The sequence below is a fragment of the Protopterus annectens genome, chromosome 11.part0 (assembly GCF_019279795.1).
Source record: "Protopterus annectens isolate FY-2018-M chromosome 11.part0, PAN1.0, whole genome shotgun sequence".
In the NCBI taxonomy this organism is placed as follows: Eukaryota; Metazoa; Chordata; order Ceratodontiformes; family Protopteridae; genus Protopterus; species Protopterus annectens.
In genome coordinates this window covers 795876947-795895640 of record NC_056745.1, presented here as the reverse complement: position 1 = coordinate 795895640, position 18694 = coordinate 795876947, and the positions used below count along the sequence as shown (strand labels likewise).

Below are 18694 nucleotides of genomic sequence, written 5' to 3'. Positions count from 1 at the left end.
TTACTGTTGTAACAGGGCTTGTTGTGACATATGTCCTATGAGGGTTAGGAAGTCAGTAACTCTCATGTCTGTCACCATGTAGTGTCTGCAATCCTCATACTATGCTTCTGCAGTTCACAGATAGGTGTTCTGTGAGTAACACAAGAAACAAAAGGCACCACACACTGCCCAGTCTGCAGATGACCCTAGAGATGGGGGATTCCTCAAAACCATAGCACTGTCATGACAGGTATGAAAACATGTAGACCAGACATATCCACACACACCCGGTTAAACCAACATTACTCCAAATGCAGAATAGCGACACTTACATTCTGTAGCATGTCAGGCACATCCCCCTCCTCTGTGTTGGCCTGTTTCCACAGTGTATGTTGTTAGAGGTAAATCGCCAATCCATCTGTGATGCTGTTTGCCAAACAAAAGATATAGGTTCTGCTCACATTGAATGAAAATGCCTGACACTGACATGATGTTCCTAGATACTGGAGTGGGTTTCCATGCAATTGGCTATGGGAATGTTACTACAGATGTTCCACATATAATCAGCTAGAGGAGGGTTGCAATTCATGCAGAGGCCTTCAGCTGATCATGAGCATCACCTACAAAACACATGCTGCTGCTTAAGCAAAGCAGGTGTATATCTCCATATCTACCACAGAGGGACTGAGAGAGGCAGACAGAGGCAAAGATAGGTCAGGGAGGGAGTGGGAGAGTAAAACCTAAGCATGTTTGTGTCACACACCTACCAGTAGAGGGTATCAAACCCCTGACTATGTATTGCTATCACATGTTTATGCAGTTATTGGATGCGCCATATTTCTTACATGTTGTGGAGCTCTCCAAACGTATATGCGATGGTGAGTGACATCTGCAACAGTGATATGGTAGCGATACAGTAGGTGTAATACACATGCCTGTCCAAATGAACAGGTGTCAGTGTCAACACAGCCACACTCTCTCAGGGACCCACACACATTGACATACTGACAGGGTCAGGACTACACCTCCTCACTAGATAGTTTGCTAAAATACAGTACTGTGCAGGTGTCACATGCACCACAGGGGTTACCCAGAGGTTATATGGGCAAAGGGTATGTGGAGGTATCTGACATCAGACAGCATGCTTCAGTATTCCAATGGGGGATGTAGTGAGTGTGAATGTGGTCAGAAGCATCATACAACACACACAGACATAGGGTGCCAATACTGACATGCATGGGTGCATTGCTTCATGGGTATGTAGTGGTTGACTGTGCCAGAAGGCTAAACAAGGCTAGGCGATGGGTATACCTTGGCATCAGGCCACATGACAATGGTCTGCAGTGTGGCTCAGGGGTGTTGTGTCTGGATTGGCCCACACAGGTGGGTATTGTATTCACCGTCCAGTCACCTGGGTAACTATTGTGTGTGGCCATTGCTGTGCATTGTTCTCTATGTATGTGTTAATTAGTGTATGACACGGATGGTCTCTGGGATGTGCACACATCCAACATGCATGTACAGGTGACATGTAGAAATGTACCTGAGGTGTCTGGCCCATGTTGTGTACACATATTTTTATCATCAGATGTGCCATTCCTGGCCTCATGTGGTGAGAAAAGGTAATGGATAGCAGGTTGGCCTTGCACCTACATTGATAGCATGATACAGGTATTCCCTGGTGTCAGTGGCATCTGTCCATATAGGGCATGTGTTTAAGACATGGTATGTCCTTTGTGGGTCACATTTGATGGCACCACATGTGTTGCAGGTGTCCAGTGGGGAACATAGTGAAGGTGCACTGTCTGCATGCACATGCCTATTGTACTGATGGACAGGGTGCCATGCCCTCTGTAGTGCGCTGCAATCACAACATGGTTACTATCTGTGGGCAATACTACCACCATAGCGGTTGTTGCCAAGGCAAGTGTTTTTGTGTATGAGACTAGGGTTGAGAGTGTTCTCTGGGTAATATAAGGGTTGCTAATTTTGTTCTCCAGGCCTTGATGTCACATGTAGGGGTATGGATTGGCACCCCAGCCTCTCAGCTATTTCACATCTGTTATCCTAGTACGGTGGACATTGTGACATATAATAGGGCCACCATATAAGACATTTGCAAAACCCACTCCACAATTAGTCCAGTTGTTACACACTCATGACCACCTCCACACAGAATACGAATGACAAACACAGACACACACACCTGCCAGGTCTGGGAATCAAACTCCTACCAAACTAGTGTATTACACTACAGCACTACACAGTTATAGGATGCACCATGGAGATTACTGGTGTACTCCTTCCCCAAAGGTGTATTTCACAGTGAATGACATCAGCAGTCTTGCCAAAGTAGGGCATTTGATCTGTAGTGAGTGTGACTAGCCTAAAAAGCATTGCTCCCTACACAGACATAGAAACACACACACAAACATCCACACTTGCCATGTGTGGGAATAGCACCCCTACCAGAGTACTATATCACACTACAGCATTACGCTGTTATAGGACGTGCCTCAGAGATTACTGGGCTACATCTTTCTCAAAGGTGTATTTCACAGTGAATGACATCAGCAGCCTTGCCAAAGTAGGGCATTTGATCTGTAGTGAATGTGACTAGCCTTAAAAGGCTTGCTCCTTACACAGACATAGAAACACACACACTTGCCATGTGTGGGAATAGAACCCCTACCAGAGTACTATATCACACTACAGCATTACGCTGTTATAGGATTTGCCACGGAGATTACTTAGCTACATCTTTCTCAAAGGTGTATTTCACAGTGAATGACATCAGCAGCCTTGCCAAAGTAGGGCATTTGATCTGTATTGAGTGTAACTAGCCTAAAAAGCATTGCTCCCTCACAGACACAGAAACACACACACAAACATCTACACTTGCCATGTGTGGGAATAGAGACCCTACCAGTGTACTATATCACACTACAGCATTACGCTGTTATAGGATGTGACACGGAGATTACCAGGCTACACCTTTCCCAACTGTGTAATTCACAGTGAATGACAGCAGCCTTGCCAAAGTAGGACATTTGAATTGTAGTGAGTGTGACTAGCCTAAAAAGCATTGCTCCCTACAGAGACAAAGACACACACACAAACACACACACAGTTGCCATGTCTGAGATTAGGCCTCCTACCTAACTAGTTTATCACACTACAGCAGTACACAGTTATAGGATGTGCCACAGAGATTACTGGGCTACACCTTTCCTAAAGGTGTATTTCATAGTGAATGACATCAGCAGCCTTGCCAAAGTAGGACATTTGAATTGTAGTGAGTGTGACTAGTATAAAAAGCATTGCTCTCTACACAGGCAGTAACACACCCACACAAACACACATACACAGTTGCCATGTCTGGGATTAGAACTCCTATCTAGCTAGGTTATCATATTACAGCATTATGCAGTTATAGGACGTGTCACAGAGATTACTGGGCTACAATTTTCCCAAAGGAGTATTTCACAGTGAATGACATCAGCAGCCTTGCCAAAGTAGGACATTTGAATTGTAGTGGGTGTGACAAGCATAAAAAACATTGCTCCCGAAGCAGACAGAGACACAGACACACAATTGCCATGCCTGGGATTAGAACTCCTACCTAACTAGGTCATCACACTTCAGCATTACACAGTTATATGATGTGCCATGGAGATGATTGGGCTGCACCTTTCCCAAAGGTGTATTTCACAGTGAATGACATCAGCAGCCTTGCCAAAGTAGGGCATTTGAATTGTAGTGAGCATGACTAGCCTAAAAAGCATTGCTAGTAGCATAAACACCAATGACAAAAACACAACCTTGATCACAAAAACATCAGCCTTTGTCTGCTTGTACTTGTTTTTGTCTGCTTGTGTTTTCATTAACCAAATGTTATATTAATTTGTTTAGCTAGTTTGAAATATTGTATTTTATATATTTAATAATGATTATATAATATACAAAAAATAAACATAATAGCACTTTAGATTAGGATAGTATTTTAATTTAATATAATAGTATGTTATATATATATATATATATATATAAGGTGCAATAGAGTTTTTTCAGCTTGCAGTTTATTAGTTTTGATTAAATTATTTTTTTGATAAGAATTTTGTTTCATAAATATTTAATGTGTTTGTGCTTTAAAAAGATGCAGTTACAAGTTAATTGTTTGTTGATTAATTAATTGATGTTACTATATATATAGGATGTATTACATTCATAAATTATTCCACTGAAGGCGAATTGCCGAGGTACCAGAACGAATGGATTATTAAATGGAATTATATTCATCCTAGCTTTGGTTTCCTTCCTTTGCTTGGATAAAAAGCATTGCTCTCTACATAGTTAGAGATACACATATAGTTGCCATGTCTGGGATTAGAACTCATACCTAACTAGTTTATCATACTACGGCATTACGCAGTATTAGGACGCACCACCAAGATTATTGGGCTACACCTTTACCAAAGGTGTATATCACAGGGAATAACATCAGCAGCTTTGCCAAAGTAGGGCATTTGATCTGTAGTGAGTGCAACTAGCCTAAAAAGCATTGCTCCCTACACAAACAGACACACACACAAACACACACACCAGCTGCCATATTTGAGATTAGAGCTCCTACCTAATTAGTTTATCACACTACAGCATTACGCAGTATTAGGACGCACCACAGAGATTACTGGGCTACTCTACTCCCAAAGGTGTATTTCAAGTGGATGACCTCTGGAGTATTGTCACAGTTGGGCTATGGGGAGGGCAGTGTGTGTGCATGGGCCATAACCCATTCATCTAGATGTTGACACAGCACATGCAGGCATAGGCAGGGTTATATTCTGCAGATACATGTATACAGCTGCTAGATGACTACTGCCTTGTACAGTCATGTTGCATAGCTAGCACTTGCACCACATAGTCTGTAATGCTTATGGATACCAGTGGTTAATTTCTATAGTGAGTGACATTTACACATCATATGGTTGTAGCCATTTGGCTGTGTGTTGGGTGGGACAGGCCACATGATGGATGGCTCTTTGTCACAGTCACTCTCTTCCACACATCTATGTATGTCTACTTTTGGCTTATTATAGTGTGTTGTCCTTCGATATATGTCTGTATTCCTATCCACTGTGTGTACAAAGCATGACTGGTGCATAGTGAGGAGTGTATGCACCAACATCTGCAACAGTCAGATATGTATGGTCCACTATTGTTTGCAGACATAGGCTTCATTTGTTTAAGTGTGTGAGCATGCCCTGTATGACCTTTAGGTATGCTGTTGTCTGACATTGCCTTCATTTCTCTAAGTGAGTGAGCATGCCCAATATTTCCTTCTGTATTTAATGTGTGGATCCATTCCAGGCCGTTTGTACTCCAGTGCAGACCTTTGTGTTGTACACCTACAGGTAGCAAACTGTTTCTGCAGGGTATCCGTAGATCACTTGGCAATATGGGGACAAACTGTGCTAGGGATAGTGTGTACTGTATGTGATTGTGTCTGTGTTGCTTCTGCTACATGCTGGTGGTAGCAGACATATTCAGACATGTGTACTGTTATACACTGTGATGTTTTATGCCCTCAAGTACTGTCAGGTGGACATTCTTGCTCACAGTGATGTCCTGGGGAACAAGGGTGAATGTAGCTGTGTCTGTTATTGTGGACAGATGCCTACATATTCATGGTAAGTTATGCCATTCTGGTGAGGGAGCTGCAGACACTTGCTGCTGTGTCTGTGTATCTGGTTCAGCACCTTGGTACAGTGCTGGCAGAGGATCCCATACTTGTACATCCATCAACATGACAGTATGGCATTAACTTGCTGTGGCAATACCTCACAGCTGTACAGATTCACACAGGTTACCCAGAGGCAGGGGCCATGAGTCAGGACATTACCCCTATTGTGATGTACAGGCAGGTTTGTAGACACCCATTTATGTGTTTGCAGCCAGGGATAGTGTGTGCACACAGCTGTGTGTTGGATCTTGCACATTCCATGCTGCCCGTGCTCCCACCCCCCTCTATTATTCTATCCTCTGCCATACATTATGCATACAATCTCTGATACTTTCCCTAAGGTTATCACCTCATCTCAGGTGTGTTTCAGTGTTGGACCACATTTCATGCAGTGGGACATGGTGGACATGTTACTGTGGTTTGTTCACATTACCTTGCATATGGCTTATGTGGAGTTTGTTCTGTTGTTATGTGGGTGTCCATGACATAACATGCATTGGCAGTATGTGTGAGACACAGGCCTTTGGCAGAGGCCTGTAGGCAATTTGGTGGTGATTTGGCCAGCTGTGGCAGGCTGTTGCATTTTGTCAGTCCAACAGTCCCAGACCACCATACAGTATATTCCCCTGGGGTGACAGGGTAGGTGTGCTACGTGTTCATGCCAATACTTTCTATCAGTACTGGTCAGGTGGTGTGGATGCTGGCAGGATGCTGCCTACAGCTAGGGACACACCTGCATGGGACACCGGCACTGCATGCTGCATACTGTTGCTATTGCCATATACAGGTGGGGGTCATATTGTATCCATTCCCAACAGCAGGAATACGACCAGAGAGATACCTGTGGATGGTGTTTGGGTGAGCTGGGTGCATGTGTGCTATGGACACTACTTGCATCTGATGCACAGATATGTATAGGACATTCCAGTTATGGTGGCATGTACAGGTACATCAGCTGTTTCCCAATACATCAGTCCTACCACCTTTCTGATCTGCAAGTGTTCGGGATGCCTACACTGGTATTCCTTACTACAGGTCCAGATAATTTGATGCATACCTGTATGTGCAATTCCAAGGGTGTGTCCATTTCACAATTACACATTATATACTGTATGTCTGGGGTATTTCCCCTGTGTACTACTTGTATATCTAGCCCAACAGCCATGCCATGTTAATCTTTTAGATGGTGACACATATTACCACCATACATTTACAATGGCTAAGTGCTATCATGTGTTATACTGTTGGGAATTGTCTTTGGCACTGCAGTTGTGAAGACTTGATCCTGTCATCAGCAGTAGTGGGCATTGGCCACCAGGTCATACCTCAACATGCATGCATACTGACCACTCTCACACAATATGAAACACACACCAATCTGACACACACACATACATACATATTGTACAGATGCTACAATCTATGATGCTACCTTGGCCACCTCTGGGCATCCGTGCTTCACTGGTATTATACCTACACATACATGTTACTACATTTCTACATAGGATTGGGGGGACACACCTGACTGTTACTACATGTCTACTTAGGATATGGGGGTGGCACACCAGGCTGTTTCTACATTGCTACACAGGATTGGGGGGGCACACCTGACTGTTACTACATTTCTACATTGAATTGGGGGGCACACCTGACTGTTACAACATTTCTACATAGGACTGGGGGTGGGACACCTGACTGTTACTACATGTCTACATAGGTTATGGGGGACACACCTGACTGTTTCTACATTGCTACACAGGATTGGGGGGTGCACACCTGACACTTGTACACATTTGCTATGACTGTACTGGTATGTCAGGTACTCCATTTCATTCTGTTTTCTAATCTATCATGTTGACTATAGGCATGTCAGTGTACTACAGGTCCTATTTGATTGACCTACATATTAGTTTCTGACTTCCTACCCTCCAAAACTAACATCCCGCTGCCTGTACTGAAATGGTCTGTCTGTGTAGGCCTGGAGGGGGCTACCCATAGGCATCATTCAGTGGCCTTAGCACAGCCTTTGTTTGTAATTGTCTACACCTGCTCTGCTGGATGTGACTGTTGGGTATGTGAACCTCCCTGACTGGCATGTGTGTGTCATATGGACACACATGTGGCCCAGCACATTTCCTGCAGTGGGTTTTGTCAACATGTATAGTACTAGCTACTATGGTGACACCCGTATTTGTTACAGAGCTCATGCTGCCACTATAGGTGTCTACTATCTGCTTTCATCCGATTCAGCCACCCGATTCCCATGCATGCCCACATCCATACCATAGATACAAGTAACTACACATGCTACTCCAATCAGCAATTGGTAAGAGGAGTGACTTACCTTGTGGCTGTGGTAATATTGAGGATGGTGCTGGGGGCTGCCTATGTCGGATGCGAACAGAACACTCCCTATACATGGTTGAGCACAGTTAGTGTCATGTTTGGCATCCCTTTTACTGTATGTGCGAGTTAGAGAGAGGTGTCATTCCCTGGGTCCCTACTGTGTCAGTGTATGTGTTATGTGTTGCCTCTTTGCCAAGGCCATGGCATACTGGGCACACCTCCATCTGCCTACTGGGGCAGGCTCAGGTTGTTCATCTTCCAAGTCACTCTGTGCCTGTGCAGGCCTTGGCATTGGTGGGGGGCTGTGTGGCCCTGCCGCATGCTGCTCCTGCTGCAGCTGTTTCCACAGGATCATATTGTGTAGCATGGCACATACAATAACAATTTGGGTACATGTAGCTGGTGAGTACTGCAAGGGTCCACCGGATGTGTCCAGGCACCGGAACCATGACTTGAGCATCCCAAACAAATGCTTTGTTATGATTCTGGTCTGTGTATGTGCCTCATTAAGGCATTCTTGTTCAGGTGTGTGTGCATTTCTGATGGGTGTCATCAGCCACGGCTCCATTGCGTAACCAGCATCCCCCACTAGGTGACCGTAAGGGATGTCCCCATTGGCAAATCTCTGGTACAGCTGCATCAGATGCCAGATGTGGGAATCGTGATAGCTTCCAGGGCAGCCAGCACACACATTCATTATAATGCCCTGGCATCACACATGACCTGGCAGTTGATGGAGGGGAAGCCCTTGCAGTTGATGTAGACCCTATCCCGCTCACTGGGTGGTGCCTTGATGCGTATGTGTGTGCAGTCTGTAGCACCCACTACCTCAGGGTATTCTGCTATTTGGTGGAAGAGATGCATATTGCTGGCCAACACCTCACGGGTGTTGAGTTAATATACGTGTTCACCGGCATGTGCTGACATGGCATCCAGGAACTGGTGGAATCCTCTGAATGCTGATGCCTGTGAGATCCCCATGATATCCCCAGTTGGGCTTTGGGAGGTACCTGTGACTAGTATCCCTAGGCCTACACATATCTTGGTATTGACTGTGATGGGTTCCCCTCTGTTAGTTCTGTGTGTCAGGCGTGGCCAGCACAGCTCAACAATTTGCTGTAGGAGGTCCCTGTCTACCCTATAGTGCTCCACTATCTCCAGCTCATATAGCCCCTGGTAGGTTACCTAGGGTCTGTACACCCTTCTCCATCTCCTCACTGTGGATTGGTTGACAGCATTCTCTTCCTCACCACCCTCAGCCTCTTCCACATGTTGATGTCTGACAGCTGCTGCAGCCCCTATCATTCTCTTGTTTTTGTTTGTTAAAATTTCCCCGCATGTATACACCGGTGATGTAGAGTGTGGGAGAAACTAGAGGGAAAGGTGTTTGCATAGTTTATAGCAGTGTTCTGGGCTGGGCTGGTCTGCTGCCTGTGTAATTGGCTGATTCTGATACATTTCACCTGCCAGCTATGCTAGTTCTCCTAGATTACCTTCCTACTGCTGTTTTACTTTCCCATTGCCTTCCTATTTAAGCCCAGAGATGCGCCAAGCAAACACAGTGCTCAAATGTCCACAGAGCTGCTATTTCTTAGTTTATTTTTTTTATTTTTCCTTTAAAACACGGTGTGCAGTGAGCATACATGCTTAGGCAATGCACAGAATGCCTAGCAGCCTCAGACACACCCCCTTGCTTAGCTCTGCTAAGCTAGGAGCAAACCCGAGCCACAGGGCTCCAATCTACTTACAGTATGCCTGACACCCACGCATATGATGTCAGCTAACTCCTATGTTTGCACCAAGCTATTCCTGCTCTTACACTGTTGGATGCTGACTAGCATGCAGGGAAAATCTGGGATTCAGTATAATTCCCCTTATTTGCATAGGATTGCCTGCTGATGCATAGTTACATGTCCCACACTAAGCCTACCCCCTTCGCAACCACTATTCACTGGCCATGTTGTCTTCTGCCTGTCATTGGGTATAATGGCAAAATAGTGATTTTTGGTTAGAATGATTATTTTATGTTTTTTGTTCTTATTTTCCAGCCGATCCCATTTGCGAACCATTGCCCTATGCTTAATCAGCCAAGATTGGCTAAAAAAATAAAAGTTGATTTTTTTATTTTTGCAAATGTTTTCCGTGCCAATGGCCTTATAGTTGGCCATTGGCATGCTTTCTACATGATATCCACCCTATAGTTGGAGCTGTCATGGCTCCGTTTTGTAATTTGCAGAAATGTACTCCTTTACTGGCGGAGTACATTTCTGCAGATTACACTAGTCCTGCACAACCAGTTTCCAGCTTCCTGGATCGCAAATTCACCTCATTTGCATGGATTTTTCCTGCAAATGGGGTAATTTGCATACAGGGGCTGAGACCATGCAGGACTAGTGCAGGAGCGCTCGTGCACGTCCCTGCAGATTATTCCTGGATCACACGCTAGACATATTGCCTGCTGGAGCTCCTGCACTAGTCCTGCACACTGTGGAGGGCTTGCAGAATCCGGGGGCATGTATTTTCTGAAGTCAAATGCTCATGTGTTCAAAATCCACATTCAGTGACTGTCAGCATTGTGTGGCCTTATACTGTAACACATGAATGGCATCCATCTCAGTTACAGTGTGTACATTTACAGTGGGAGAGGCCTCCCCATCCCTTTTACCTCAAAAAAATTGTTTACAACACATGCATTTGATGTAATACATTAGCATAGGTGGAGTGTCACACTTGCATTACATCTTCAATTGTCGTGCTTGTGTTTCATCCACATATCATTAGTTGGTAGAGTTACATAGCTTGCTTTTCAATTCCAGAAAAAGACAACATTATATGAATGGACTTATTATACCCTAATGGCATTGTATCAAGTTATTTGTATCACTTTCTATGTTTGACAGTGATATATAATCATAAGTTGTGATTGTATGGCAGTAAAAAGGTTATTCTGGGCATATTGTGCTGTAAGTGATCTTATGACATGTGCATTGAGTACTGGCTTGTATAACATACCTATACAGATAGGCTGTGCTTCAGTTCTGGGGTAGTTTGTGTACTACACAATGGAAAAAGCTTCCTTGTCAAAAAAGCATTGATATTGTACTGCTGACAGTTGTGTAGACAATAGCATGTGTAGCTCCTTTTCAGCATTCTGACTAAATCAGATTATTCAAATGATATTCATAACTGCTTTCTTACTATACACATAGATTTCAGTTACTCGCGACATCCTTCATTGCTATCTCTTGTGGTACATGCAGTCAATACAGAGGTCTGTAGAAAGCTTAAATGATTAACACCTAAATAAAACAAATGATAAATAAAAAATAAATGTAACCTTCAGACTACCTTGGAATATGAACTCTGAGTGTCTGTTGCACCCTGTTGCGTTTGTTTTAATGGTTACGGTATGAAAAAACTCCGTTCTTTTCATTTCTGGCATGTGACATGCAGGAGAACAACTTCAAACTAAGTTTCACTCTTTCTTTCCAAACTGGATCTGTGTGTTTGTGTGTGTGTTTGTGTGTGTGTGTGTGTGTGTGTGTGTGTGTGTGTGTGTGTGTGTGTGTGTGTGTGTGTGTGTGTGTGTGTGTGTGTGTGTGTGTGTGTGCAGGTGAGTAGTTCTTAGATATGGTGGAAACTATGAACCCAACAGCAATGAATGGTGTAAAACTAAAGATAAAAAATCAGATTTTCTTCTTTGAAGTTACTCGGTGCTATATGCAAACCTGGGGAAAAACACGTCATATATAATCCTCCTCCAAGGAAGTATACACTACAGACACACACACACACACACACACACACACACACACACACACACACACACACACACACACACACACACACACACACACACACACATTGGCTTTATAAACCAGGTATAATGAAGTACAGACCATTCATTTTTTCAATTAGTTTCATATAGAAATATTGTGCTGTGTAAAAATGAAAACTACATGAATCATAAGGGTTTGGCATTTTCCATCTGAAAACTTTATTTTCAAACCCTGTAGAGAGATATACAGAGAACAAGTGAGTGTGAGAGACAGAGAGAGTGAGAGAGAGAGAGAGAGAAAACGTGCCCCTTATTTGACCTTCTGCTAATAAGCTTCACATCACGAGTTAACCAAAGCTTTCTTTCTCTCTCTCTCTCTCTCTTTCTCTCTTCCTGAGCCTTTCTCTCCCTCTCACTTTCTGTAGCTCTGTCTCACAGACAAATTGTACACACATGCATGCACATACATACGTGTGTACATTCAGGATTCGGCTGAAACAAAACAAGGATACCTTACTCTACTCTGAAATCTTTAAATTGAAAAAAAATTGTTAGCTAAAGAAGCGGCCATTACAATATTAGAAGGAAAGAAAGTTTTGCTGCAGCGATCTACTAAAGCATCTGAACAAAATAAGAAGCTTCCAAAGAAAAGTAAGTCAACAAGTAAGCAAAGTCTGTAACACTTCGGATGGGTATGCAACTATCTGAAAGGGATGTCTGAATACTATTCAAGTAAATCAAAATTTGAAGTTACGAAAATAGTTTTCTAAATACAGCTGTTTATTCGCTATAAATGTATGAGACCAGTGCATAACTCAAGGTTAATTGTCAACATTCTTATTAGCAATGTGATAGGAAAGCAGTATCATTAACACATGTAGCAAGTTCAGAGAGTATAATTATCTGTGCTATTATCATGGGTAGAGACTGTTGCTCTGTTGTTGTTTATATAACTGCTGCTAGACACCTGGGTTCACTTACTTGTGTGTTGTAACATTACATTGCATGCTGCCTACCTGTTTCTTAATGTAAAGGAAATGTTGAGCCATCTGGTTACAAGTTAATAGAATTAGTGTTTCTTTTTTGTTATAGTATTTTGGAACAGAAGTACTTTTTGACATCTGTATACACATCCAAGCAGAAGTCCTGATGTTGCCAGATGAAATATTTTAGACGATGTACACTAAAGTTGCAGCTGTTTATATAATATGTCCTTTATAATATGTGTTGATTTAATTGCAGTTTAGATAGGCTAAGCATGATAATTTATATAATTAAAGGAATTCTATAGAGAACAAAATAAGTTAAACAATTACCATTTGAATACTGTACACTATTTCTTATTTAAATATCAATCACTAAATAACATATTTGAAAATTAAGATATTGCCCACATTTAATGAAAACGTTTTTTAAAAAATCTGCTGTTCTAACTTTTACAATGTCATCCATCAAATGGAACCTAAAGGTTAGAGGCAGCCACTTAAAGGTAGTATATGAAAATGTAGACATTGCCTGCAAAGAACTGCACAGCAGTATATAAATGTGCTTACATTTAAAAAATATAAATGCCTATATTTGGAAAACAGGAATTATTTTATGCATTTGGTTTAGACAAGAACATATCCATTTGTTACATTGTACATAATACATTGCATTACCTGTTAACTGTCTTTGGAAGCTGAACCTCTAATTAGTGTGAGTATTGATTGTGTTGTACTTGTCTCAAGTCAGAATGAACATAAAATGTAGGAGGAAAGAGAATATTATTTACTTGGATTTAGCACAAAGTTAATAACAAATGACAGTCAAAAGAACTCCTAATGACAAATCCAGCATAACAAAAATTAGTATAGGAAATGCGAAACACAATTGTAAGTTCACTGTCAATATAATACATAAATAAATGTGCATACTTCTTTAAAAGTCTAAAGCAAATGGAGAACGACAAATACTTTATGTCAAAATTAACTAAGTGATCCCAAAGTGGCTCATACTGACTACAAATAAAACTGCAGGTGAAGCATTGCCTAACTTCATGAAAGTTATGGATGAAGTGATGTCATAATCAAACAAATTTATAAGTTAGTTAAGATGGATCAACATATGGTAAATAAGCATAGGGGCATTTCATTACTGCAAGCATGTTTCTCCATGCATAGCCTTTGTAGGCTACTGAAGGGTTTATTCACAGCTAACTGACCATCATTCAGATTTTATTTTGTACTTTAAGAACCTTTTAATATTAACTTTATGTTGGGCAGTTAGTCCAATAAAACTTGGAGGAAGTAGATAAATGGGAAGAGCTACAAGGTACCCATTCAAGAAGAGAAATGAATGAGATAATGCATGAAAAGTTGGGACTGTAATAAAAAAATGTGCATAACTGAGACTGTATGTAATTTAAGCAAAATAAGTATCTGAAGTAAAAAGATAGCAGATTTAAATGCTGAGGCCCAGTCTATGCAAATCTCAGCTGCAGGGTTGTTGCTCTCCCTATTTCTGCATGATATTTCAGATCTAACAGATGTTAGCTGCACGTAGATTTCTATTACCTACTAATTTTAATTAAATGAAGTTCGAATTAAAGAAAATATTTTTCTGTCATTCTGGGATAAAATATCAGAAGAAACTAAACCCATGTGTTTTACCTGACCTGTATGAAGCAGCTTACACTATCATATTGCCTAGCAAGTAACATGCACATCCTTGTGAAAAGAGTTTTATCTGGACATTAAAATACATGTGCACACAACTTTGTAAAGGGTATGCTTATCAGCAAAAGGAAGAGTCTTGGGTTGGTAACTTACAGGATAATCTTTGATATACACAGACTGCTCTCTGCAGAGATTTGATAGTGAATATTCATCAATAAGAGGTAATCCAGGTGAAATTATCCAAAATCCGAGATTCCTGTTTATGAGAGATTCAGGTTTACTAGCAACTTTTGAATTCTGCAATATTTTTTTTTCTGCTAGAAGGATTAGGATTCCTTTGAGTAATTGATGTAGTGGACTTAAATATTTCCTTCTATAGCATGGCATATTTGATGACAATACTGAAGGAATTTGTGGGAGGGCAGGGTGAGATAAGGCATCTGACTGGGTAAGTATAAAATGATTAATACAGACAGTTTTTGATCTTCTGCACCTCTGAGTTCACAGGCAAAGTAAAAACAATGATGTCTATGTAAGTCCATTAATTCATAAGGGGTTGGAGGTAGGAGACCTTTTGCTTGGAGACAATATTTATGCAATATGTGTGCAGTATAGCAAAATAATACATACATTTGCTGATAAGAGCAAGCTAACAGTGTCCATTTAATACCCATTTACCCATTCAGGAGCATTCTGTATACATGTGCCTCCTTTGAATTTACACAGTACACTAACAGGCTAGTAAACATTTAGCTGCTGATGTTTCAAGAACATTATGACTGGCTATCATGCTACTAAAAGTTAATGTTTACAAAGTGGAATAACCATTTCTGATGATACTGAAGTGATCCACAATCTATTACAATTTACATTGAATGCTGGCATTTTGAATTTCTACTCATTGATTAAAAAACATTTTACTTTAGTTTCTGCAGCTATCAGGTATGGTCCAGATTTGGAAAGCTCTGTGTTTAATCCCAACTATGCACCACCAAAAAATTGTCAGCCTTCTTTCAAAAAAACCTTAGTAGTAGAAATAAAGAATATGATCACCAAAGCTGTAGTGAAGACCATGGTCTAATGAAGTGTTATATGAAAGCGCTTACCAGTTATTAAAGTGTTTTCACTGCACCTTTGGTGGTCATATTCTTTATTTCTACTACTAAAGCTCTGTGTTTAATCTGATGTACGTTTCTACATACACCCAGATAAGAGATGAAGTGATGAGAGGCATGTATTAAGGTTGGTCGTACATAACCTGGGAAGGAAAGCAGCACAGTTACACTTCCCTGGTGATTTAGTCACTCTAACATACTGAAAATGTGTGGTATATCTTTTATGCAGTTGTGTCACATCATCCTATGTCATAACTTTGTGTATTATTGCGGTCTAACATGTTTTTGTCTCTTTGATCTTAGCTGTGTGTATATGTTAATGAGTGTATGTATGCAGGTACATGTGTGTCTGCAAGAGTGAAGGCATGTGTTTGTTCTCATAGAAATACAAATTTCAAGAAAATGGTCTAGAACTGAGATAATCAACTATGAAAGTGTTGTTTGCTTCCAACTCTACGCAGTAAACCTCAGGTAGCTGTATCACTGCATGAATAAAAATAAATAAAGTTGCAGTTCTGATGAACTAAAAATAAACTTTGTTGAGCCTATAAAGTGAAAGATAAGCACGTTTCTGTTCTAAACTAGTTTCAAGAGATCTAGATGCTATGATATTGATCAGCCATTAATCTGAAAAAAAAAATTAATTTTTGATAATAGTTTAGAAGACAAAAGTAGTTATATTTAACTTTAGAGGTTCAATAAAGTTTCCTTTTAGTCCAACCAACAATGTTTTTATTAGAACTGAGTTATTGTTCCAAACTTTGTATAATGGGTAGTCAGGTGACTGTTTTTTTTGTTAGACTGAAAAGAAAAATTGGAATTTAAGACTGATACTTGCTTCCAGACAAGGAGTAAATGTTTTTGACAAAATGCATATGTATATGTGAACTTAATACCTGTTGATATACTGTTCTGTATAAAGAAGTACCATATGGATCAGATTTACTATAAAGCAGAGTGGCTATCATTGAATATTAGCAAGTTCTAGACTATATAGGTTCAAGCAATATGTTTTGCTTGTACATGCCGAGGAGATGTTCCTTAGGCATTTAGGTGCTATGAGGAAACATACATGTTGGAAATTTCCCAACTGGCAGTGCCATTGCTTTTAATAACATACTTATAGTGTTGTCAGTGATCAGTCACATTATACAAAATGCACCTTCTTGATTACTTTTGAAATGATACATGACAATTTGTTACACTTTGCCTTCTAAGCAGTGAATATATATATATATATATATATATATATATTTGAGCTATTCTGTATCTATATTCTATTGATGTATTACAATGTACTTATGTATAATAAACACTGGTGTTGCAATATAAAATTAATCTGTGTGGAAATATTTTCATAATATAATATTACATATACACTGAATTTTTATGTAATGCAGTTAAATTTCTACAGTGGCATTTATCAGCACTCTACCAAACTACCATTGTTGATGATGACTTTAGCTAATAATTGCAACACAGATGTTAAACAGTGGGTAGCTTTAAAGTCTTCCCTTTACCCATAAGATAAGGTTTTGTACAGTACACTTTCATTAACAGTTCATGATACCAGTTAACATTTAAACATTTTTAAGATCGACTTGTATTTGGTATAAAACGGCATTTATTTATTTTATTTGCATTATTTTACAAATGTTATTTACTTAAATTCATCCCTTTACTGGCACATAATCATTTAAACTTCCAGTAGTTTGTAATTAACACTTTCTAGGATATTTGCTTCCTGGGCTTCCACTGAGAATGTGACACAATGCAGTTATATGATCATTGAATCAAAATCAACATGCTTACTGAACTAAAGAAAAATAAAGCAATAAATACATAAATAAATGTTTAATTTCTACTAAAGAATAATTTTTCCATATTCACCATCATTCACTCCATCTTTTTGATCCACTTTATCCATAATCAGCCAATACAGGCTCTTTAAACCCAGTCTCCCTTTACATATGTTTTTTTTCATGATGGCATTTCCATGTCAGCTGCTCCCCAACCCATAGACTACCAGTTATATCCATTTAAGACATACTTGTTGGTGTCTGTTCCCATATCAATGTCCCTTGCTGATATATTTCTAAATCATGCTAGCTTGTTCCACTACAAGACATACAGCTTTCAAACTTGAGGACTCCTAAGCTCTGCATTTCCTGCTTTTCCTATCCAACATGTGGCAGACTACTCAAATTGCTCCTCTGACTGTTTCTGTAATCCCTAAATAGCTACTTAACTTAAATCAGGAACTTAAGAACAACCATATCTATGTAGCTATAACACCTGCTGTATAGAAACATGGCTACTGGTGTCACTGAGGTTTATTCACCTCTATTAAAATAATCCAAGTTCATAGGTTTATAGAAAAGTATGAGAACAGAGAAGTACATAAAAAAAGAAATATTTCCCCACATTGGGCAAGTGTTTATTTGCCCTGGGAAAAATATGTGGTTCAAGATTTCATCTTTTGTTATTTTTGTTTCAAGAAAATAATGTTCGAGTATATGGTCTTTCAACCAAGCAAAGTAGACCCATGTCTAGATACTGAGATAATTAGTCTTTAAAATCCATCCTAGTAATGAAGATCCACTGCATTAGTTTTTGACGTCATTCTCCTAAGGTGTGTGGACAACCCACCAGTCAATCCATGCTGCCTTTCTCACTGCCTAAGTGAGATAAACCTTTTATTTCTTTGGTATACAATTCTGGGAAAATCCTCTAGTTGTTTTTTTTAGGTAGGGTCCACTTAGCAAAAGGCATATGACTACCAAATGACTGGGAAGAACCATCAAGCTGGAGATGCAGAATATAAAGTTAAATAACAGTAAACATTTGTAAACAACACAACAACAGAAGTTAGTGTTTGCTATAGTTTTGCCTTTGCAATTCCTCCTCCCACTGCTTGCTTGCTTTATTTATTTGTATTGTAGAACAAAACGAAGGTGGACCACCACATAAAATAAAATAAAATAGACTTTTAATAACAAAAATAAGCGCTTTCACGTACCATCGATGTACGCTTCATCAGATCTTAAAACACAACTAGTAAAGTCTCATTTTTATA

At 40.2% G+C, this 18694-nt stretch overlaps 1 protein-coding gene across 2 annotated transcripts in view; it reads left to right on the top strand.

Moving 5' to 3' along the window:
- The first annotated feature begins 12137 nt into the window (after positions 1-12137).
- PTN (pleiotrophin) overlaps positions 12138-18694 on the top strand; it is a 1697813-nt gene continuing 1691256 nt past the window's right edge. Inside the window, exon 1 of one of the 2 annotated variants that reach the window (XM_044088220.1) lies at positions 12138-12497. The gene's annotated coding sequence lies outside the window, so the exon portion shown is untranslated. The remainder of the gene's footprint in view (positions 12498-18694) is intronic. The other variant, XM_044088218.1, reaches the window with a different exon arrangement.